The 23665-nt window shown below is 45.0% G+C and overlaps 1 protein-coding gene across 5 annotated transcripts in view; it reads left to right on the top strand.

Annotated features, from left to right (window-relative positions):
* The window catches only part of Bicc1 (BicC family RNA binding protein 1), a 225194-nt gene that overhangs the window by 88245 nt on the left and 113284 nt on the right, over window positions 1–23665 (top strand). Inside the window, exon 1 of one of the 5 annotated variants that reach the window (XM_029482956.2) lies at window positions 13466–13631. The exons of the other annotated variants lie outside the window; for them this stretch is intronic. The gene's annotated coding sequence lies outside the window, so the exon portion shown is untranslated. Of the gene's footprint in view, window positions 1–13465; window positions 13632–23665 lie in introns of those variants that run through there. 5 annotated transcript variants of the gene reach the window in all.

Here is a 23665-nt window from a genome sequence, read left to right as displayed (position 1 = left end):
ACATGGAAGTGATCTTCCAGGTTGTTTTCTTCCTTGTGGCTTTTTTCCTTTGGGCAGTGGTTCATGGCTTACTCATTGTCTACTCCGTTTCCTCTTCATCTTTTTTTTCCCTCCTCTTGTGAAAATGATCCTAATCAGCCCTTTCTTGGCAGGAAAATGTGTTACAGTGTATAAGGTGGGGATGGATTCGGGGATGTCTTTCCAGTGTGACTCATCAAAGCCAAAGGCTCTTAGGTACTTGGGTCTTGATGGCTGATGAAGTTGAAGTCCACTTAGCATCTCTGTGGCCTTTGATGGGATCCCCAGGGCTCCTCTGCACGGGGCTATGCACTGCACCCCCCAAAGCACACATCACATATTTTAAACAAAGGGTTTTTTTTTATTTTATTTGTAATTAGATATTGGATGCTTCTTTGGAAATTGACCAATCAATTGTGCCCTGGCCTAGGGCTAATGGCATAACTAACTTGGAAGAGATACTCCTCGGTGGCTAATATTATACTGTTATCACCCTAAACTCCTGCCCTTTAGGAAAAAAGATTGCTTTTGGTATTTTTTGAAACTACAAAGTTAAGGAGTGTGGCCTTCTAGAGGAAAAATTGCTTCAAGGAAAGCTTAGTCCCCTGTACCCCAGAATGGATAGGTCAGTTGTCTCAGCTGAGACAACCTTAGTCTTTAGTTGGAAGGGTGTTAGAAGTGATAAAATTCATGGAGTCTCCTCCGCTGGCCATTCATTGCTCTGTAAGTGTTGGAAGCCTGACCCTCCTCTATTTTGTCTCATCGTTTAAAAGCGTATTCAGTTGACTGTGATTTACAAAGGTGACTTTTCAAATGCCGAGTCTCTATGCTTAAACGTACTCTTTCTTTTTTCTTTTAGATTTGTGGGTGGGATGGGGACGTCCTCGTGGAGGCAGGGGTCAGGGAGGAGGTATGGGATGTGGAACAGTTGGAGGGTGGACCAGGAGGGGAAATAAATAGATATATAAATAAATACATAAATAAATAAAAGATAAAAAAAGAAAAAAATATTCATGAAATGTTCAAGAAAATGGATAGGCCAGAGGTCATCATGCAAAAGAAAATAAGACAGACTCTGAAAGAAAACAAAAAGTATCTGTGTGTCTCTGTATGGCAAGGCATGTAGGGTGCAGGAGCTGCAGAGTCCAGAAGAGGGCCTCAGATCCCCGCAGCTGGGGTATTAGGAGATTAGGAGCTGCTGGCCATGGGCACTGGGAACTGAACTGGGCTTCTCTAGGTGAGCAGCAAGTTTTCTAAACTGCTATGTGATCTCTCCAGTGCCCATTGATACTGTTTTTATCTCTCTCTCTCTCTCTCTCTCTGTGTGTGTGTGTGTGTGTGTGTGTGTATTTGTGTATGTGTATGTGCGCGTGCGCGCGTGCATGCATGCATGTGAGTGTGTGTGTGACCAATACACAGAGAAGTCAGTACAGTATGTAAATATTTCTGTTTTCCGTAATAATGGTTCAGGGGGACATCTTATCATTTTATTCTTCTCTAAGTAACTTGACCCTTGAATTAAGTGATCAAATATCCTGGATGTTATTGTCTGATGTCGAATATGTAGCACTTGTGGCTTTTCTAAACCCGCTCTTTGGCAGTTTAAAAAAATTGATTCGGATGTACATTCTTTCCTGAAAGAGAGTGGTCTCGGGCATTTTCGTGGTGGAGAAATGGACTTGGGAATGTTTCCTTTTCATTTTTGTTTTGCCCCCTTCGCCCCCAGTGAAGTGAGAACCATACGTGAATGCCTTCCTTTCCTTTGCATTGACTGAGGAATTTGTCAACATAGGTGACCATTGATCGCCCACAGTTTCTGTTGTTTGTTATCACCATGACAACAGACTGGACAGGTGTAATGTGGATCCTCCCCCCCAACCCCCAGTTTCCTTTTGACTTTCTTTCCTGAGTTTTCCATTATTTATTTTGGAAGATGATTAAAACTGTATTTCCCATGAGCCTAGTTACTCTGGAATTACTGGGGAACCTTAATATCCCTTGAATAAGAGAGCAAGAAACTTTGAGGGCTTGGCGTTGTTTTTAAGTTAAGTAGATCTTCTCTGGTGGTGGGTGCTGTTGGGAGCCATGTGGTGTGGCCTGTTCCCCAGCTCTGGAGGTTTGGAGAGGCCAGGCTCTTCTTGGCTCTAGCCAGCTCTTGAGAGGGAGGTATTGGCAAACTTGAGGCAGTGATTTTTCTCAGGGCTTGATGGGAACAGGGCTGTGAGTTTCTTCCTATTTGAGTACTTCTCCGTTTATGCTTTTTGTCTCCTGATAATGAGACCTGTTCTTTTGTAAGAAAGGAATCCTGAATCCCTTCTGTCTGATGGGTCTCTTGGGAATGCTAAAGAAGAGGCAAAACTGACTTCCAAAAAGCTTGACTCTGAGAGACCAGGCCCTTAGCTGGAGGCATTAGAGTGAGAGAGAGAGAGCGAGCTGGTTTCAAAGCTGAACTCACGGACACTGATGCCGTCATCCTTGGAAGCCATGACTGTGGAGAGACAGGGGTTCCCAGATGGCTCCTGTCCTCGGGTAGCACACTCGAGAAGGAGATTGTAAATGTCACACATTGGGTAGGAAACGTAGGGGAAATGTAGGCCATGATCCTTTTTCCACTCTAGAGACTTCAAGGCTTCCTTGAGGCCCATGTTTTGAGTAGGATTTTGATTTCCAGAGACTGCCTCCTTTAGGAAGGGAGTGTCTTTGGTGCAATTGGTGTGTTGAGGGAAGGAAGGCCTTGTGGCTGAGCTGCTGGGCAGGGTTTAACGGGGTTATGGTGTCTTCTATACCCATAGCCCCATAGTGTCTAAAGGAGGCTCTGGGCTCTGTGGAAAGACATCTTTGCAAAAGAATCAATGGGAACCTTTGCAGAGGCAGGGATACCCCTTCATTCATATATATATATATATATATATATATATATATATATATATGTATATATACATATATATACACACACACACATATATATACATATACACACACATACACACACATATATACATATATATGTACATATATATACAATACATAAATATATATATATATAAAACAGGTTAAACTTTATAAAATGATTTCATGTGTGCTTATAATGGCCTCTGGTTTTTCACTGGAAAGTCATAAGGATGAGAGGAAGGATTTGAATCCAGAACTCAGCAGATCATTTGTTCCATGAGCTGTTTCCTCAGAAAGAGTCAAAAATTGAAAACGGTTGCAAATGCTGTTGTGGCTTAGTCCTGTAACCCCCACACTTGGTTGGCTAAGGCAGGGGAATTGCTGTAAGTTCCAGGCTAGCCTAGGCTATATAGCGAACACTAGGCTAACCTGGACTACAGTGTCAGACCTTGTCATAGAATACAAAACAAAACAACAAACAACAAAAAATCCAAACAAACAAACAAAAAAAAACCCAGAAAGAAACAAAACAAAACCACAAACCAAATCAAATCAGTCTTCAAGATGATCAGATACTTGGCCATACAGTTTGCTTTTCTAATACTTATGGCTGTTGGATCTTGAGCCCAGGAACACAGGCCTGCTGGGAAGATCTTCTGCCCTGACTCCTTTATTCGCTTGGGGTTAGGAGCACATAAATACTGCTCTCCCGAAGAACCATGGCAGTCTCAGCAAAGATTATTATTATTTTTTTTAATGAGGTTTTGCAACACGGGTTCTCAGCTATTGCGATACCTTTATTATATTTTGGATCATAAAATGGCCAAGTTCGGAATGATGTCTATAAAATAAATGTTACCGTATTTAATTTAAGTTCTGATCCTTGATATGTCACTTAAAAATGTATTTTCAGGGCGGAAAAAAGTCGAAAGTTTTGGCTGCTGCAGTTTATTTCTGGCCCCGTTTTATGGAAAGGAAACAAAAACTTTCTGAGAAATGGATACGAATAATTTAGATTTGGCAAGGCGTGGGAAATTGGGTTCTGTTTGTAGGATTAAGGAACTGTTGGCTATCACTTTAGCATATGTTACAATTAGCATTAAACCACCAGTGTAATGATAAATGCGCACGATGAGGCAAGGCCAAGAGCCTTTGAGGCCCAGGAGCTCTTGGGAAGGATCTTCCAGCTCAGTCACCGACGGGAATTCATGTTGTAGCCCTCCCACTTCTTCAGTCCTGGTGTTAAAGCTCAGAGGGAACTTGAAACCTCAAAGCTTTGTCTACAAGTCTGCTCATAAGATTTTAACCTCCTGAGGCTCCGAGGGAAGGTTCCTGCTCTGTTGTCCTGGTAGAAAGGCATGGATGGGCATTGGTTCTTTAAAAGGAGGTCAGGTGACTTTAAACCAGGGTTGGGAGGCACTGGGATGGAGTGTGGGTAACAGGCAGGGACAGAGTCTACACTCATGTGTATCACCAGTACCGATAAAAGTGATTCTGGAGTCCCGTGCACTATTAATTATATATAATGATATATCTTATTTATTGTTTGTATGTCCTTTACTTATGACTTAAACTCTCTGTTCAGCTTTATTCCATAAAATTTAATGTTACAGATTTGGAGAGATAGCTTCATGGGTGAAGCACATGTTGTGCAGTCTGAGGACTGGAGCTCTCACATGCTGAGGACCACTCGAAGTCTGGGCAGGCATAGTGGCTCCCTGTCACCTGAGGAGGCAGAGATAGGAGCTTCTGGGAGCAATCTGGACAGCCAGACTAGCTGCTCAGAGAACTCTGGTTTCAAATGAGAGGCCCTCCTGCAATCCATCTAGTCTCTGTTTGGGGACCTAGCACATTGCTCTGTGCATCTGGTTAGGACTAAGGGATGTCGGTGTTGTGTGGGACCTCAGAGAGTTCCTAGGTTACTGGATAGATGGGGAAAACAGGACGTTGGGAACTGAAGCCAGTTGCCCAAGTTGTGAACAGACGGATGCTGTGTGGCCTTTCTGCATAAAGCCTCTCCTAGGTCATTCATATCTTCCCCAAATCCACACGCCTTTTCAAGGAGAAAGGTGATCTCACCTCTGTCTTCTTGTTTAACTGGAACACGCAGCACTTAAAGATTGCTACTAAAAGCCTGATCAGTTCTGGGCCCTCTCCCAACACATACACAAAGGTGCCGTGGGTCCCTTCAGAGGCCGTGGTGCGAGTCAGGGTCTGCGAAGTAGGTTATTTATAGCTTGGATGGTCCAGAGACAGGGATGCTGCATTGAGGTAGGAGCCACAAGATCTGGCCTTCAGCATTAAAACAACCAGTGGCTGCAGAGTGTAGGACTGGCCCTGGAAGACCTGGGTGTCAGCTTTCTTGCAAAAAAAAAAAAGTGTAATTTCTTATAGATCTGGGAGCAAAATGAGCTGACACAATGCTCTCATGCCAGGTTTTTAAGCAGGAAGGTATAGTAACAAACCTAAGTGGAGGTTTGATTGACAGAAGACAATAAAGTTTGCATCTTACAGACAAAAGATGGTGGAACAGCTGCCAGCATCATGGGACAAGGCCCTCCTCTGAACACACATGCAGTTCTAGAATACATATGGCAGCTTGTCTCACCGTAGGGTTGAGTTGGTTGTGTCTTGTATTTGGAGGATCCTTTTTTCTTAATTCTTCTGTCTCATTTGCTGCTTTGATTTTCTTTAAAATTTATTTTTCTTTTGCAATACGGGGGATCGGACCCAGGACTTTGTATAAGACAGCATGTGCTCTACTATAGGGTGATACCCTAGAACCAATTTGTTTCTATTTAGATGTCTATATCTTATGTTTTCGGGGCAGACAGTTTTTTATTACCTATAGATATTCCTTTTGTCCTCCTCTCTCACCTCCCCTTTCTCCTGCTAATGACATGGTAAATGCACATGTAACAGGCAGTTGGTCACCTTAAGGGCCTTACTCTGTTGATCCTATATTGTGAAGGATGAAATCCTCCGGGACAGAAAGGCCATGGCTTAATTAGGATGGACTGAAGGTACCAGGACAGACTGAGATTCATTTTTTTATAGATTTATTTATTTATTATATGTAAGTACACTGTAGTTGTCTTCAGACACTCCAGAAGAGGGCATCAGATCTCATTACAGACGGTTGTGAGCCACCATGTGGTTGCTGGGATTTGAACTCAGGACCTCTGGAAGAGCAGTCAGTGCTCTTAACCACTGAACCATCTCACCAGCCTGAGATTCATTTTTAATGCAAGAATAATTATGTTTGCAGAATGGGCTAAACAGACAGTATAAGTGACTTGTCCAGGTATGGCTATTTATTTCTGTAGCTCAGGAAATGGTTTGCATATTAGCTGCAGTATCTGTCACTCTGGCTCCTTGAGCATTCCATGTTTAGCCTATTGGTCTGGAGCCCTTGACTGGCAATGGGAGTCACCCACAGGCTGCTCAGGGACTTCTGTGACCCACTGGGTTGGGTACAGGGCCATAACCAATATCACCATATAAGCTCTTTGTTAGTATTGAATAAGAACTGTTCTGTTAGACATGAGAAGGACTAAAGGTGTGTGTGCTGTTGGTGGACAGTGTGGATATCAGTGATGTCACAGATAGTTCAGGCCTGGTGGACTAGGGGCACCAAGTAAGTCAGTGCTGTGGTGCTCTCAGGGAGCTGCTTAAACCGTGGAGCAAGGGTGACCTGGAGACTTTGGGGAGGTATGCATGAAGACAAAGAGGCACAAGAATCTTTGTAAGATGTCCTAGAACGAAGAGGATCAGCAGGAGAGAATTAGGGGTGACTACTGTCTCTCCTAAAAAAATTGCAGGTGCATGACAGCTACTGGAGAGCTATTTTTCAATGGCAAAGCAGAATTCTATCTACTACATTGACTTCGAAGTCCAGATAGGAATGTTAGAGACAACATTCAGGGGAGACCCTGACGATGGAAGTTGTATCTTACCAGGAGTGAATGGATGCCCAGGAGCAGCAGAGGGTCTGCACAGAATTGCCTATGAAGATGGATTTTATTTTCTTAGTCATCTCTTTAATCGTACAGAAAATAACAAATGTAATTATTTAAGGTAAATAATGACGAGAGCTTTCGAAAGGCCATTTGGGAAAACAATGGCTAAAGTTAGACTGTGCTTACTAATAGGGCGCTGGCCTTGTATACATGAAGCCCTAAATCCAATCTCTAGTCCTGCCCTCTAAGGAGGGAGGGAGGGAGGGGAGAAAGGGGCAGGGAAGGTGGGGAGCATGGTGTTGTTTATTCTTTGCACAGATGGACTCTGAATTGATATCACTGAAGTCATAGTCACAAGGAGAAAGCTTAATTTATTTGACTCTTGTTATCCCCTCCATCCATCTTCCTGTCTTTCTGCTTCTCTTCCCTCTTTTGGTCTGGATGTCTCTGAGATACTGATCATGTCTCACTGTGAGTAGGCACAGCATGTGGGGCACCCAGAGTTCACAGACTACAAAGTTGCCTCGTCCAAAGAGCCTATGTGTCAGCCAGGGAGCAACAAGGGCTAGGGTTTGTGACACAGGAAGATGAGAGTGCCCAGTGACTCCACATACCAAGGGAGATATAGCTTACTGTCCTGAAAGCACACAAGTTGGAGAAAGCCAAGGGTGGCTAGCCCAACAATAGGGTTTGTTCTCCCATGATGCATCAGCATTGGCATGGAGTCACAGGTCTGTAGTAGCCCTGGAATCCTCCTCCTCTTCCCTTCTCTCCGTACTCCTCCCCATTCAATTGACAAATACACAGATTTATGCTTTTCAGCATGATGCTCTGATTGGTATCTGTAGATGCTGAGATATGGTAAAGTGAAGCTAGTCGATCCTTCCTATGATTATATTGTGGCAGAACATTTAAGATGTACTCTTGGCAATCATTGAGCTGCGGTAAATTAACTGGGGTGTCACCATGATGCATGGTGGATCTGAGCATATTTCTCCTGTCTTACTAAAGCAACATTTTAAAGCTAGAGATCCAGCTCAGTGGGCAGAATGCTTGCTTAGCATGTCTAAAGTTCCATGTCCAATCCCTAGCATCATTTAAGCTGGGCAGATTGGTGCTCACATGTAATCCCAGCACTCAGAGGCAAAGGCAAGGAGAATCAATAGTTCAAGGTCATCCTCAGCTACTTGGCAAGTTGGAAGTCAGCCTGGGTTACTTAAGATCCTATCTAAAAACAAATTTTAAAAATTCTAATTGTTTTTGTGTACAAAAGTTGGGAACAGAGACTTCCTCTCAGTTTCAGGTTGAAGGTTCAGCTCACTGGGTGTTTGCGTTGTGAGAGGCATGTAGTCCTCCTGTGTTTTCCAAGGTTCCGATTCTTCTTGGACTTCTCAGTAAGTTGGGTAATGAGATCTTTGATGATGGGTGCCTGCCACCAAAATTAAATCTAATTAATCTTGTTGAACATGATACTGAGAAACAGGGTCAGACCTAGCAGGGGGCTTCTTTTTAGCCCCATATCTCACACCCAGTTCATGGCTAAGTAAGATCTGGACAGGAGTGGCCATATTTCATTAAAAATAAGCCAGAACGATTCTCTGTTCCCTTCTCTGTTGACAGCAATGTCTCGTGAACTAAGCAGCCTACAGATCTCATAAAGGATTGAATTGAAGAAAGACTCGAGCCTACACTGTTGTGGTGGATTGAATATGCTTGGTCCAGGGAATGGCACTATTAAGAGGTGTGGTCTTGTTGAAGTGGGTGTGGCCTTGTTGGAAGAAGTGTGTCACTGTGGTTGTGGCTTTAAGACCCTTTTCCTAGCTGCCTGAAACCTAGTCTTCTCCTAGCAGCCTTCAGATGAAGATGTAGAACTCTCAGTTCCTCCTGCATCATGCCTGCCTGGATGCTGCCATGTTACTGCCTTGATGATAATGAGCTGAACCTCAGAACTTGTGAGCCAGCCCTAATTAAATGTTGTTCTTTAAGAGTTGCTTTGGTGATGGTGTCTCTTCACAGCAGTAAAACCCTAACTATGACAACTTTTCTGTCTACTGTTGATGCCTGTGTAGTTACAGTGTGACACAGTTATCCTTCCTATCAGCAACAACATCCATGTGGACTCTTTGGATACTAAGTGGTACCGGTTGTATAAAAAAGAAGCTGATAAAGTGTGTGTGTGTACCAAAAATGTTTGCCTACAAACAGACTGCCATGGGATAATCAACCATCCATAGTTTCCAGAGAAGGGTATAGTTAAACTTCTTAATAGGCTGAAGTGTTATAAGCCAAATTAGAATCCAAAGAATCACCTTCCTTTACTACTGAGGATCTTCACACAAATACACACACACACACACACACACACACACACATACACACACACACACACACCCCTACATACCCGTTGAATCATAACTTGCTTATTATAGCCATGGGATAAGAAGGCACTCAGCAGTGCTTGCTGAATGAGTGAAGGAAATAATACACTCACTCATTAAAAATGTTGAGTTAGAGGAGATGGCTCATTGGGTAAAATAGATAGACACAAGTTTGGGGACCAGAGTCTGGCTTGCTTGCTCTCTCTCTCTCTCTCTCTCCCTCTCCCTTCATCCCCCCACCCTCTCTCTCTCTTTCTTTCAAGATTTAATTAATTAATTAATTAATTAAATGTATATGAGTACACAGGCTGTCTTCAGACACATCAGAAGAGGGCATCAGATCCCATTACAGATGGTTGTGAGCCACCATGTTGTTGCTGGGAATTGAACTCAGGACCTCTGGAAGAGGTCCATCTCTCCAGCCTGAGTCTGGGTTTCTAACATCCCTGTAAAAACCAAGAGTGGTGGTGCATGCACTAAGGGATGGTGGTGCCGGGAGAGAGAGACCCCTCATGTTCACAGGGACAGACTTGAAATTGAGCCTAGGTACAAAACTATGTAGTGGAAAAGGCAAGTTGTGACGTTGCAGAGGTGTCACAAGTTTGTGCTAGCATAGAAGTAGCCAGGGCTCCAAAATGCTGGCATTGCTCTGTGAATAAACCCCAGTTACCCTAAGCTGGTACTCAAATTTGTTAATTACCTAGTGGTGCAACCTGCCTAGAAGAGTGGCTAAGAATATCTGTGTGATGTGATCTGGGCTCTGAGCTTCCTGGGTAACTGGCACTGAGGCTTCTAGGGTCAAGAGCTAAATTCTGCTCTGTGTAGATCCCAGCCCATCTTCCCTGCAATGTTTATTCAGTCCATGTGTGCTGTGTTCTAGGACATAAAACAATGATGCTTAGTCAGGGAGAGGAGAAGGTCACAGAGATGATTTCGAGGCTGGCTTTCTTCCTGGAATGTTGTGGAACTTTTCCTCTAACAAGTTCCTGGTGATTTGAGGACATCTGCAGACGTTGTGTTCAGACTCTGACTTGCAGTTATTGGTTCAGGGCAGCCACTGCACGCATCCTGTGTCTGACCATGCAAACCTCCATTATGGAGATCACCCAAGCCTCGTGTGCTCTGGAAATGTGGGCCTTTCTTCCTTATCTTTCATATACCTTCATGCCTACAAGTGTCATTTACTAGTATGTGGGTCAACTAGTTGTCCCTTTTTTAATGCCAGTGAATAAAATTTTGTGCTTTTTACCCCTTTAAGCAAACCATGACTTAAAGATAAGCTGATTTTTCCACTGTAAACTGGGATATTGAGGTCCCTGTTCTTTGTTGGGCCACTGAATGTTTTTGTGACATTTCACAGACAAGTTGGGACATGAACATCGAAGGGAGGGATGGTGTTCTTGACTGCATGGCAACTGTATGCACCTTAGAGAGTTTGGCTATATGTCAACTGATTGTGTACTCAGTTTGGAGCTCTCTGATTGCAGTACTCCTCACTGTCTTCTTGTGTCTCACATTTGCCAAGTAGTCTAGATATTTTCTGAAGCAACTCCCTCTACAGTTGTCAATCACTACCAGACCTTCAGAGGCATCTTCAATTACATTCACGTCTGAGCAAGGCTAGGCAAAGTTGGACTGCATGATTCTGGCATTCATAAAGTCAACTCTGAATTGCAGAAATGTAGTTATTTATTTATTTTTAATTTTTAATTTTTAAAAATATTTTTAAAGGTTTATTTATTTTATCTATATAAGTACAGTGTAGTTGTCTTCAGACACACCAGAAGAGGGCATCAGATCCATTACAGATGGTTGTGAGCCACCATGTGGTTACTGGAAATTGAACTCAGGACCTCTAGAAAAGCAGTCAGTGCTCCTAACTGCTGAGCTATCTCTCTAGCCCCAGAAATGGAGTTTTATACGATACCATCTTAAACCCTTTTCCAGAAAGGGACTGGAAATGGTTTAGGAATTGACAAAGAGACAAAGACTGAATAAATAGTGCAAAAAAGAGGGACAGCTAGACATACCTCGAGGTGAGGGACAGAAGGTTTGCACAAACATCCCAAATGTCATTCAGGGCTCAATCAGAAACCTACAAGACTCTGGGGTGCAGACTGTGGAAGACAGGACCAGTGGCTTTGGAAGACCACAGACTTGGCATCCGCTCAAGCTTGGAAAGGCTTCTGTTAACTTTCTTGAGGAGATGCTGGGGCGCAGGTAGTAGAAGCCCTCCACAGCAGGCAACCCATCAACCTAGACTTGCCTTTTACTGGGTTTTTGTTTTTCCATTTAATTATATTTCTAAGACAGGGTTTTATATAACTTAAACTAGTCTCAAAATTGCTATGAACCCAAAGGTGACTTCGAACTGTGGATGTTTTTTTTGTTTGTTTGTTTGTTTGTTTGTTTTTTGCTTCTGCCTTCCAAGGGATTACAGGTCTTGTGTTATTACACCCAAACCCAGGGCTTCATGCATACTGAGCAAGCACTGTACCAGCTGAGTTCCCCTGCCCATGATTCTTGTTCTAAGTGTAGGATGTAATAGACTTGTTTCTTGGCATTATGTACTCGGATGCTTTGTGCTTATTTAAAAGGGAAAAATAAAAACTCATAATACTGCTCACAACCCACCCAGGACCACAGGACAATGGGGCCACTAGAACCTATACATTTACCACAGTTGTGTAAGAGAGTTCTGTGAGAAGGATAGCTTGCATAAGAGAGTTAGTTTGTGTGTGTGTGTGTGTGTTTAGCTCTTGGAGCCCACAGTTTACCCTTTCTCATATTAGCTTGGTCAGAGTGCAGTGCACGGACCCATCTACTCCCAGGCCTGGGAACCTCTGGTTTTCATTAAAGACATGTGTGTTCCAGGCAAGCTGTGTTTGTGGCATTCCACAGCCAGTGCCTTTCAAGACTCTGGGGAGGTTGTCCATCCAGAGCCACCTGAGCATGCTTGAAACAACTAGATAAGAACAGTATTTAATTTCTTGGACTTTTAAACATTGTTAGTCTTTGAAACTGTAATTGAATTGAACTTGTTATTGTTGTTCAGAAGGTCAGCCTTCTAAGAAGAAAATGAAGCTGTCTTCCATGTAAAGACTTTAGAAACCTGAGAATACTTCTGTGTCTTTTCCATATTAGAAATTTAAGTTAAGAGCAATTGTGTAGATTGCCAGCTTATACCACTGTAACATTTAGCGTACATTCAAATCATTAATAAGGTCCTACATACGCTTTAACCCAGAGGCAAAAATTATTTGTGAACATTGATTTCATTTTTTAATCATCTGTACTTGTGTGTGTGTGTGTGTATGTGTCTGTGTGTGGGTGTCTATGTGTGGATGTGTGCACACGAATGCAGGTGCCTGCAGAGTCCAGAAGAAGGCGCCAGATCCATTTGAACTAGAGTTACAGACCATTGTGAGCCACCTGACCTGGGTGCTGGGGACCAAACTTGAGGGCTTCTGTTAGATCCATCTCCACTTTTAACTGCTGAGCCATCTCTCCAGACCACACAGTTATTTTTAGATGCCAACTCTTTTTTTCTCTCTCGATTTTTAAGATTGATTTTTAAAGTGGATGTACAAAGAGAAGGGTTTGGTTGTGATGTCTTCATATATGTGTGTATGTATGGACAAATGTATGTCAGTATAGTGGGCCCTCCTCCAGCCCCTGCTGCTTTTTTGCTGTCCCATCTCCCGCTTCTCTTTGTCTAGTTCTTCCCTTCTGCTTCTTTGAGACATATCGAGGTCATTACCTTTCTCTCGCTTCCTCCCTCTCACTTTAGATTTCATCTTCCCTCTCATTACGCCCCTTCTATGTTCATGTCAAAAGCATGTGTATTTAAATGTAAGTGTGAGGAAGCATGCACCGTACGGAAACAGATGGATCTGGGGATGATTATATTAAGTGAAATAAATGTCACTTCCTAACAGTGAGAATTCTCCAAGTATCATTCGGGTTTGTATTCCGAAGAATGTCACTCTGGTGTTTGGACCGAGAGTTCACTCTCCTCTCTGCCACCCCCACCCTCATGCTCTTGGCTGCAGCCACTGCACCTCTGTCCACAGAAGGGAGGCTAACAGCAATCTTTCTTCTCCAGGAGGGAAGGGCACACACTTTGAACCTCGCCGTTCCATTGGCAGGTGTTTATTTTTCCAGGATGACCGAACGTGCTTTCAGAAATTGCCAGCGGTTGCTAGGCAGACTTCAACAAACACAGAGGCCATCGCTGGCCTGCTGCCTGGCAGGTTTCTCAAGCCAAGTGGTTTTGTGACCCTGGCTTGAGAAGGCAGCGTGCCCTCTTTCTGTTTGAACCTGGAACCCGTGACGCCTTTTGCCAGCTCTCCTGTGGGCATTCTGAGGCAGTTGTGAAGTTGAGGTAGGTTCCCCCAGGGGACCAGCTGACTGACTTTAAAGGAAGGGCATACTGTCATTATCCAAGATTTCGGGCTGGTTCCCTTGGCCCTCTCAAAGGTGACGAGAAACTGTCTAGAGTAAACCTGTCTCTGAGTCAGCACTGGCTCTGTTCCCATGTGCTGCCCTCCAGGGATCAGTGGCCTGTCCTGCTGAGCATTCCCTCAGTCTGTCTTCCTCTCTTGCCTGGCAAGGGGAAGAAGTCGTTAGACACCCCTGTGCAGACAGTGTTTACTGCAGTGAGCTTTCTCCATTAATTCAGAGCAATGCTCGAGATACTGGAGTAATACAGGTTTTTTTTTTTTTTCCTGGACTAGCGATTAGATGTAAGAATGGTGTATCTACAAGTCTGCCCGTTGCAGACTTTGACTGTCTGTAGGTCTGTCTGTTTTGGCTTCACTGCCACCAGAGCAACTTCTCCTGAGGATGGCACCACACCATTTATTAACAAATACACACTATTCATGAAGGCTGGCTGTTTAAAAGACAGCACCTTAAATGTGTTAGTCCTGCAGAGCGCAGCTTGCTGATAGACAGAACCTGCTGCCCACTCTCTCCAGGAGGCGACAAGAGTGTGACAGAGAAGGTCACCCTGATCTGTAAGAGGCAGGCAGGCCTACTAGTCTCTGCATGCATGAGCTGGTGAACTCATTGCTCAGGTGTGGAGGCTGGAGGGAGTCCTTGGGCATGTCGGGCTCTATCTTTTGTCAACTTATCCCCAACCAGGACCTGGAGCCAGCCTGACAGCCAGAAAGCCCCCCACCTTCTGGTTTGTGCTACCCCACAGTGCTGGGTTATAGATGTGCATAGCCCTTTTCTTTTGCCTCCCTCCCTCCCTTCTTCCCTCCCTCCCTCTGCCCCTCTCTCTGTTCTGATCTAAAGGCCACCTACGAAGCCCTAGGCATACCCTTCATCTGGGTTGAGATTCTCCACAGTACAGCCCCAGAATTTTCTCTTTCCTGTTTCCTCCTGAGGAACGACTCTCGAAGCTCCTAGTGCGAAGTTCCTGTAGGGTTTCACAGCTGATGTTCCTTATCAGGGTAGTCACCATAGACACGAGGCTAGGACAACAGCAGCAAAGATAGATTAGCTCTGCATGAGCTTAGCACCCCTCACTCTTTTTATTTAGTTTCGTGTGTCTGGGACATTCTGATGGAGAACAGCACACAAGCTAGGCATGTTTCCCAAATGGAACTTCCCAGCAAGAGTGACAGAAGCAGTCGGGGGTAGGGGTGGAGGTGGGGGTGGGGATTCCCATACAAGTGACATGTGACATGTGGTGCTGAGCTTGGGTGGTACACTCCTGGGTTGGTTTGCTTGTAGACCTGGCTGTCCTGGAACTTGCTCTATAGACCAGGCTGGCTTTGAACTTGGATCTTACCCATCTTTGTCACTAGACTGCTGGGATTAAAGGCATGTGCTATCGTGCCTGGTTCTTGGGTTTGTTTTTAAATCAAATACCTCAGTCTGTTTTAAGGATTTATATGCTGGTTTCAAAGGCAATGGGAAAACATTTCTTTTTGCTTGTTAATTTTTCTGTTTGGACAGACTCCTCCTTTTAGTGTTTAGAGTCATCAGGGGGAAGTAAATACAAGAAAAGTAGATGGTTTCAATAAAGGACGGAGAAGGGAGAAACCCTCGCCATGGGGTTCTGTGTGCCCCTTGAAGTTCTCTTTCTCATTGCCTGCCTGAGACTTGTGTGTGTGGAGACACCTCCTATTAGCCATTTATTTTGCCAGCTAGGGTGTGCTCTGCTTGGTTTTCTGTGTCATCAGCCTTTCTTGCTTCTAGATACTTTTCTATCTCAGGATGGGATGCAAAGATAGCTTGTCCCTATGTGTTCCTCAGAGGTAAGATTTACATGCCAACAGTCAGCCAGTAGTTTTCTGTAGCGCCTTTTGGTCCCATCTTTGAAGGGCTGATCCTGTTAATGTGATCGATATGATCTACTGATTTTTTTTTTTAATGAGTTGTCAGTTATAATAAGCTGCGTCTGGTGGCTTTCTTCAGAACCCTCCAGCTTACCCCAGCACTGTAGAATACTGATCTTCCCTCAAGCCCCATCTAGCACATTCTCATGCCTCATTTTAATTAGAACGTATTTTTGGAAAAACACAAGATGTGGTCAACTGTGTTAAAAGAGACAAAGCTGCGGGGTACTGGTTAGTTCATAATGTTGTTCTACCTATAGGGTGGCAGATCCCTTTAGCTCCTTGGGTACTTTCTCTAGCTCCTCCATTGGGAGCCCTGTGATCTATCCACTAGCTGACTGTAAGCATCCACTTCTGTGTTTGCTAGGCCCCGGCATAGTCTCACAAGAGACAGCTCTATCTGGGTCCTTTCAGCAAAATCTTGCTAGTGTATGCAATGGTGTCAGCATTTGGAAGCTGATTATGGGGTGGATCCCTGGGTATGGCAGTCTCTAGATGGTCCATCCTTTTGTCGCAGCTTCACACTTTGTTTCTGTAACTCCTTCCATGGGTGTTTTGTTCCCAATTCTAAGAAGGGCACAGTGTCCACACTTTGGTCTTCATTCTTTTTGAGTTTCATGCGTTTAACAAATTGTATCTTATATCTTGGGTATCCTAAGTTTTGGGCTAATATCCACTTATCAGTGAATACATATTGTGTGAGTTCCTTTGTGATTGTGTTACCTCACTCAAGATGATGCCCTCCAGGTCCATCCATTTGGCTAGGAATTTCATAAATTCATTCTTTTTAATAGCTGAGTAGTACTCCATTGTGTAAATGTACCACATTTTCTGTATCCATTCCTCTGTTGAGGGGCATCTGGGTTCTTTCCAGCTTCTGGCTATTATAAATAAGGCTGCTATGAACATAGTGGAGCATGTGTCCTTCTTACCGGTTGGGACATCTTCTGGATATATGCCCAGGAGAGGTATTGCTGGATCCTCCGGTAGTACTATGTCCAATTTTCTGAGGAACCTCCAGACTGACTTCCAGAGTGGTTGTACAAGCTTGCAATCCCACCAACAATGGAGGAGTGTTCCTCTTTCTCCACATCCTCGCCAGCCTAGCTGCATATGTATCAAAAGATGGCCTAGTCGGCCATCACTGGAAAGAGGGGCCCATTGGACTTGCAAACTTTATATGCCCCAGTACAGGGGAACGCCAGGGCCAAAAAAATGGGAATGGGTAGGTAGGGAAGTGGGGCGGAGGTTATGGGGGACTTTTGGGATAGCATTGGAAATGTAATTGAGGAAAATACGTAATAAAATATATTAAAAAAAAAAAGAGAGACAAAGCTGGGCCTAATGATTCACAAGTCTAATTCTAGTTCTTGTCAGCCTGAGGTACATAAAGAGTTCCAGGTCAGGCTGGTCTGCAGAGTGTGAGATCATGTGTCCAAGGGGGAAAACAAACAAACAAACAAAACAAAACAAAAAAACCCAAAAACCTAAGCAGGTCAACAGCTTTACCCTTTGAGCAAACCACTGGCCCATCAACAGGGAGAATGATGTCAACTTGACAGAGACCCTCTCCTCCGGGCGAGGTAGAGCCCATCTGAGGTCACCTACTGTGGAAGGGAGGGTGTGGCCCCTTGAAGCTGCAGGTGCTCAGAGTATGAAAACATCTCCCATTACTCCTCAGTATTACATCACTCCCAGCTCCCTGGGCAGCCTGAGCTGTGTGCTGCCCCTGCAGGATCTTCCTGTCCCAGCTCCTCATGTTCTTAATTTCCCTCTGCCTTCTGCAGGAGAAGCTTTGGAGTCGGTCCAAGCCCTCCTCACGTGGCGTTTGACTCAGTAGTGTGCACAGTGCTCCTGTGGGACAGTCTTTCGCTCTTGGACTTTCTTTCTGTGGAGATAGCCTGCGGTATGTTAGCACCCGAATTAGTTCCTGTATGGTATTCATCCTCACTCTTTCCCCAAGAATGCTTTGTGCAGACCTGTCCACACTGTCTGCTCTGTTGATGCTCTGCTGTTCCGAAGGACTATGGAAGACCTTTTCTTTTTACCAAAGATGAGGACTTCTGCTCACTTTTCAGTTGCACTGTGGAATGTTTTCCTCCCACCCCAAGCTCCCAGAGTAAAGACTCAAGACTGAAAATATATATACAACTACCTAGGCCATATAGCTAGGCTTGTTCCCTGACTAGCTAATAATTTAAAACAACCCATTCACACAATCTACATTCTGCCATGTGGCTTACCTGTGCTAAGGTACCATGCATGGGTCTGTCCTGGAGACTCCTTCTGCACCTGGCTCCATCCCATAATACTTTCTACCTTCGGGATGTCCCACCTTCTACCCTACCCTTTCCTATAGGCCAGAGGCTTCTTAATTGATAGGTGATACATCCATACAGTACATAAGATATTCTCTCTCTAGACATCTCTTTGCCCTCTTCTTTACCTGTGGATAGCTCCACTGTGAATATTTGTATCACATTATTTCAGTAGGGCTTGACGACCTATGACTCCATAATTGGCAAGGTGAACTTTGGAAGACCTACCAGCAGCAAAGGGCAAGCCTCTTTCCTTCAGGCTTAGTAGAATTCTCTGGTCATAACAGCCAGGGAGGAAAAGCATCCTGCCCCCACACGCATCTTCTCAAGAGGACAAGAGAGAGAAGAAGGAGGTCATCAGGCGTGGCTAGTGTGGATGGAGAGACCAGCATTTTATTCTTGTTGCATGCCCTCTGTGTGACAGCATGCTTTTGTGAGACTTGGAGAGGAAGAACTCTCCCATGTTTTAGCAGAGGGCAGGAGGTGCCATTGATGGTGGCCAGGTTGGAGCTCTTCTCCAAGCCTGGGTGAGTTGGGTACAGCACCTGCTGATGTGTGCCATGCTATGCTTCTGGCCTGAAAGGAGATCCGGAGAATTTTGGTTTTCCCATGAGACAGGCAAGGGAAGCCTTTGTGGGAAGCTTTTCAAAGTACACACAGAAGTCTCAATTAGAGAGGTGTAGCTGCAGACTTTCTCCAAGAGGCAATGGCAGCCTGTGGGTACCAGCAAGGCAGTGGGAAGCATTTGCAAGTGAATCTTGCTAAAAAAGCTCTGACCTTTTTGTGTGTGAGCCCATGAGCTACTCTGCCAGGCCCTAATACCACTGCCGTTCTCATCTTGTATCCATTGGAAAATCAAAACTCAGGAGTCTTGGCACTTGGGGTTAGAGGCAGGTGATCTGGTTTCGGGAACCAAGCCATCACCCTTATATTGTACTAAGTTAAGTACCCCTACCCCCTAACATTGCAAGGAGTTCCTTTCAATAATTTCTTTGTGTGTGCATGATGAGGGAAATAACTAGAGCTAGCCCCTGTACCAGGTGATCTCACTTGATTGCTGTCTCGGCCCACCAACTCGCCAGCCCTGCTAGGTCACATGGCTCCCACCAGGCCATCTCTCAGTCGGGCCCCTCTTGCTTTTATGCAACTCCCCATGCACCCTGGTTAACCATCTCAATAGCTAATTACCCGGTAGAATCAAGACTCTTAATGCTTAATTAGCCAGTCAGATTTATGTATCAATAATAACACAATTTACAAGATGCCAATACAATTATTTCAGAGTCAAATGGTAATGATAAAGCTTTAACACAATTATTCCTGCCTTTTGATAACACCATGTCAGCCTCCATTCTGGTTCTCCCTCTCCTTCTCAGACCTGTCTGTCTGTCTCCACAACTCCTCGATCCGCCTCCCTTCTCCTGTGCAATCACAAGCCTCCCACTGCCCTAATGTGATTGGACAGGGAAATCCTGCAACAGGTGTGTGTTACCATGTGTTTGAGAACGTGTGTGTGTGTGTGTGTGTGTGTGTGCATGTCTATGTGGGTATGTGGAGGCCTGAGGTTGATACCAGGCTTCTTCTTTGATCACTTCCTATCTTAGATATGACACGGGGTCTGGTCAGTCTCTGAGTCTGGAGCTTCTGGCTTGCCTGGCTAGCCAGCTTGCTCCAGGGATCTCCTTCCTGTACTTCCCACTTGCTAGGATTATAAGCAGGCTCCCACCCATCTGACTCTTCCTGTGGGTTCTGAGGATCTGAGCTGTGGTCCTCACATGCTGCCTGTGCCCTGGACTACTTAAGTACTTAACGCCGGACCCTACCTGTCCTTGGGGGTTGGAGGTGAGGTGGCACAGAAATCAATGACACAGACTCTGGAAGCAGGTGAGAAATGCAGCAGCAAGCTCATCTGAGCACTGCTGCAAGCTCCTTTAATACCCTCCACTGGCATCCCATTGGTCCCAAGAAAGGGTCTCTTCTAAACAGTTGTTCCTGATTGTCTGGCATTGCCTGCGTCAGCAATCCTTGGTCTCTCAGGAAGTCTTCAGTTAGGTCCTCCTGCAGGAGATGCTTTTGTGGCTGCAGGGCTCTGACATTTGCATAGAGGTGGCACCGCTGTTCCTTTTTACACTCAAACTTGTTTAGAACTCTTTTTTTTTTTAATACTTTTTGACTTTTAAAGAAAATACACACTTACCACACACACATACACACAGACATACACAGACACACACGCGCGCATAGAAACATTTTGCATCCCACTTTACACCTACTCAAGAAAAAAAACTCATAAAAGTAATACAATATATCATATCAATCCAACCCTTTTCTCTATGCCTCCTATTTCACTAATATCCTTGATCAGTATCTACTCAATGGTCTGGAGGGGTCTGGAGGAATAAGAAGGCCATCTCTTCCCATCCCTTCCCACTGTGCATTATCTGCATCCCCCACTGCACCCCACGGCACTGAGTTTTCCTAATAAGTCCAGTTGGCCATGGGGTATTATGTTAGTATTGTGTTCCAATCAATTGCCTCTGGGATTCAGACGCTCCCCTTCATTAGAGTGTATTGCCAACATGGGCAATAACCAGAAGTTTCTGGCTTCTTAGCTTAGCGAAGATGGGGGAAGGAGATTCCAGAGGTCAGAGCTGAAAGATCAGTGGCGGACAGAGTCCATGCTCCCGTATGCCCGATGAGCCAGGCGACACCAGGAACTTCAGTCTCGTAAGTGCAGCCTTGTCTCGTCCCAGGGGTTAGCCACGGGCCATTGCCTTGTCTGTCTCTTAACGGCTGAAGTGGGCCTAGTGGGGCTCAGAAGCTTTACTGAAATAGATGCATTTGGCTCAATGTGCTGTGTTTATTTCTGCTTTCAGTACTACACTCCATATCCATCCTTCTCCCTGCTTATAACTTCTGTTCAGCCAAACTTCACTTCTTTACATGTCTTTTGCTTTTAAAATTAGCCCGGACCTCTTGTTAAAAATAAATAAATGAGCCAAGAGATGCTCTGGCAGGAAGAGCTGAAGCCAGCAGTTCCAAAAATTGTACCAGCCATAAAAATGTCGGTGAGACACAGCTGGGACATTGGCAGAGGGTACCAGTTTCAAGAGGGCACACCTCACCTTACCACAGCGTACAAGTCGCTTTCATGAAGAATGCCTGCCTTGGGTGTTTTCCAGGCTGGAATGACTGTGGGCAGGCTCTAAGCATTGTCTGGAAGGTGGAGTGAAGCCAGGCTTGGCTCTTAGGGGGGAGACTTTGGCTTTCTCTAGAGTGAGGTGGGTTCTCTGTCTTGTCTCTGTTTTGGCACCAGACTATCTGTCTATACTGAGAGATGGAGCAGATGCAGCACACACTGGAGCTGTGGGTGGAGGTCATTGTCCCAGAGGCACCTTGGGGACTTCATATGCAGAGCCCTGGGTAGATGGTTCAAAGCCCCTGCCATCCTGCTTGAGTGGCTTGCTGATAACTCGCCAGCCCTGCTGCTGTGTCCATACAGGATTCTCTCTGTCTATTCTAGAGAGGCAGGAGTCCCAATAACTGTCCCAGCCCTGGGGTAGGAAATTCCACATTCCACTCCTGCTCCTGGCTTCCTTTTTTTCTCTTTTTATTTTCCTCCCGAGACTCCATTTGAAGCTTTTGTTTTATCCGCACACTCACGTTGAACCACCGATCCAGGCAGCCTGTGCTTTGAAGATGCCAGTCTCCTTTTTTATCTACCGACTGAAGTAGCGGAGGTTATCCCCCAGAGTAAGCGATGGCTGTGAAGTGCAGGAGCTTGGGTCCACAGCTTTTTATACACCCAAAATCTTGTTTTAGGTTTTCCAAAGGTAAGGAAAAAGTGACTTTTCCCAGCTAGCAAGATGGATTTGGGAGGGGGGGGCGGGGGAGGGGGACGACTCGTGCCTGCAATCCCACTGACCCATGTTTGATCCCTTGTGCCCACATGGTAGACAGAGAGAACCGACGCCCACAAGCTCCCCTCTGACTGCCACCTAGGTGCTGGGGTCATGCAGCTCCCTCTCACAAATGTGTCGTAAAAAAACATATAAAAAGATTTTTTTTTCTGCCAGGCAGGGGTGGCGCAGGCCTTTAGTCCTGGGAGGCAGAGGCAGGTGGATCTCTTCGTTTGAGGCTAGCCTGGCTTGCAGAGTGAGTTCCAAAGCAGCCAGGGCTACACAGAGAAATCCTGTCTAGAAAAACAAAACAAAAACAATAACAACAACAACAAAAGATTTATTTTCTTTGAAGTGACAGGATTTAGATGGTGAACATTCATGATCATTGCTCTGTAGAGACAACTGTTGCAGGTAGTTTAAAAACACACTGCTGCCTTATGCCTGGGACCACAGCCCACACTCTGGTCTTTCCCGGTTTCCTTTTGTTCCGCCCAGGATCAGCTGCCACCAAGCCCTAACCTAAGACCCTGAATCTGAGGATGAAAGACACACACTCAGCTTGTCTCTTCACAGCTTGCATTCTGCGGCACAATTGCACCTGGAAAGGCGTGCCCTTACCAACTTGTTATCTCTATTTCTCCCTCTGCCATAAACTTAATGGCTTGTATCAGTAGCCCCTGCCAACATCCTTGGCCGTCAGCCTGTAGTGGAGGCTGTAGGCCCTAGCTGCCCTGAGGCCTTACATGACTGCAGCATCCTCTTTGCTCTATAGCATGGCAGAAAAACCCCTCTCTTTTCCCCTGCATCTCTTTTTCCTCTTGGGACCTGGAAGTCCCACCTATACCATCTGTCCAGCAATTGACCCCCTGTCCTTTATTGACAAGTCAAGAACCAATTAGAGAACAAGACCTTAGTGTCAGAACCACTCCTTACACCCCTGCTACATTAAAATAAAGGGAGCTACCAGGTGTTGCCACAATCAGTAATTATGTGGTAGTTCAGAGAAGAGAGGTGTGGGACGTATCTTGTGAACACTATGGAGCTTTCATAGCCTTGGATCCCCCCTTGATCCTCTGAACTCGAGGTCTAACCTAGACAAGCAGATGCCACTACCTGAGCTCTGAGTGTGTCAGACACGGAAATTAGCCTCAGGGTGAGGATTTATCCAGAGCTTGGAGACATAGATCCTGGATCTCATGAGTCTGGAAGCATCAGCGATGCCTCGTGAGTATTGGAACCCCCAGATTTTGAGTGCTATTCTGAGCTGGTAACCAGGGTTCCAAACCCAGGACCCCCAGGTTTTTCTCTGTGTACAGCAGTGACTTACAGCGAAGCAGAGCAGAAAGTTCATGTTCTCACACAGCACACATACGTGTGACCACAGTGGTCACGGAAGGGTGGCATGCCCCCAGTTACCCTCATGGTGGGTTTTAATGTGCCCATCATAGGTATACAGAGAATGACAATTTTTTTTTCTGGCTTGGAATTTTAAGCATCTTCCACCAAAAACTGCCAATTTAAAAAATGCCATGTTACTCTGTTTTGAGATTCATTTGAAAAGAAATTTTATCCAGGTATAAAATGTCAAAGTTTGGAAGGGACCTTAGAATACTGCTTTTGTTAAATATTTTTTTTGTTTGTTTCAGGGTTTGGAGGAAGAAGGATACATAAAATTGTTACTGTCTTGTGGCCTCTTGCTCTTTTTTTTTTTCTTTATTTCAAATTTCTTAAGTACATCCTTTTCATTGATGGTGATATTGGTCATGATGGGGATATTGATGATGATGGTGGTGGTGGGGATGCACCTTACCTAACACAGTGCACAGTGAACTCTCTTTTCTTGAATTT

This window comes from Mus caroli, unplaced genomic scaffold, assembly GCF_978045245.1.
Source record: "Mus caroli unplaced genomic scaffold, Mus_caroli_1 scaffold_9, whole genome shotgun sequence".
In the NCBI taxonomy this organism is placed as follows: Eukaryota; Metazoa; Chordata; class Mammalia; order Rodentia; family Muridae; genus Mus; species Mus caroli.
The sequence above is the reverse complement of the archived record's forward strand: the minus strand, read 5'-3'. Positions and strand labels throughout refer to the sequence as shown.